At 44.7% G+C, this 1,189-nt stretch overlaps 1 protein-coding gene across 1 annotated transcript in view; it reads right to left on the bottom strand.

Moving 5' to 3' along the window:
- The window catches only part of LOC105518389 (intraflagellar transport protein 172 homolog), a 25,924-nt gene extending 25,592 nt beyond the window's left edge, over positions 1-332 (bottom strand). The window contains exon 1 of the mRNA XM_011951370.1: positions 228-332. The gene's annotated coding sequence lies outside the window, so the exon portion shown is untranslated. The remainder of the gene's footprint in view (positions 1-227) is intronic.
- Between the last annotated feature and the right edge of the window lie 857 nt (positions 333-1,189).

The following is a 1,189-nucleotide window of genomic DNA, read 5'->3' as shown; positions in this document are numbered from 1 at the left end:
GACAGAGTGAGACTCTGTCTCAAAAAAAAAAAAAAAAAAAGAAGAGGTAATAAAGGATGGATTTCGGTATCAGCTACAGAGAATGTTGATTCTTCTGTGCCTTCTGCTATGCTGATGATACAGCAAAGACAACAGGCTCCATCCTGCCTCCCTCAGTCCCTGGTGGCAGCTTGTCTCACACCCTCTGCGGTCCAGCCAATGCCTAAGGCCTTAGTAGCTCTTCTCACACGAAGTTTCCGGTCCCTGAAGAGGAGCCTGTGACCAGTCTCATTAAGTTCCAGCCAATCCACACGGCTCTCATGGCTCACGGTGCCAATGTTGTAGCCACCAATCAGATCCACTGTAGAATAAAGGAGACAGGGTTAAGAAGAGAGATTCCACACATGTACCTAGTGTGGCCAACACACATAATTTTGCTAGGAAGTCTAGGAAGCTGGGTCTCTTTTAGAATTGTAGAGGTTTTGTTTAACTACGTTGTTAACTCAAAAGGTCCAGACCCACAGAAATGTCGTCACTCTCTGGGACTTACGGAGTTACCTCAGAGCAGACTAGAACTATTGAGCAAGTGGCTTCTCCTACTCACCGAATCCCCTCGAAGGCAGCACTGAGCACATTAAAGATAAGCCTGATACAACACAGCAGTGAGACAAGGCTGATGAATAAATGACCTTGATGGTCATATGCTCTAAGAAGTTACCTGCAAATTTGAATGCCTACTGTGTAAGAGCACTGCAAGGGTAGATGGTGGGGAAGGCACGCAGACAAACCTCTGACTAAAGTTAGGCTGGTCACTGCAGAGGATGAATATTTTAGTTTGGTTTGAATCTTGTAGACAATATCAGAAACTATCACATTTAGAGCAGACCAATTAGGGTTGGCTGGGATGCTTTCAGGGAGTCTCTTGGTCAAAGCCTACTTATAAGTTTTAGTGATATCCATTATTAATGAACAACGTGCCTCACTTTGTTATATGTGCTTAAGCTAAGGACCAAATGTCTGCTGGTGTCTATAATTGTGAAGACCAATTTAAAAAACAATCTTCCTTTAATTAAAAAGTAAAATTGGCTGGGCATGGTGGCTCACACCTGCAGTCTCAGCACTTTGGGAGGCCGAGGTGGGCAGATCACCTGAGGTTAGGAGTTGGAGACCAGCCTGGCCAACGTGGTGAAACCCTGTCTCTACTAAAAAT

Source organism: Colobus angolensis, unplaced genomic scaffold (genome assembly GCF_000951035.1).
Source record: "Colobus angolensis palliatus isolate OR3802 unplaced genomic scaffold, Cang.pa_1.0 Scaffold109, whole genome shotgun sequence".
NCBI lineage: Eukaryota > Metazoa > Chordata > Mammalia > Primates > Cercopithecidae > Colobus > Colobus angolensis.
This window is presented reverse-complemented; position numbering and strand designations above follow the sequence as displayed.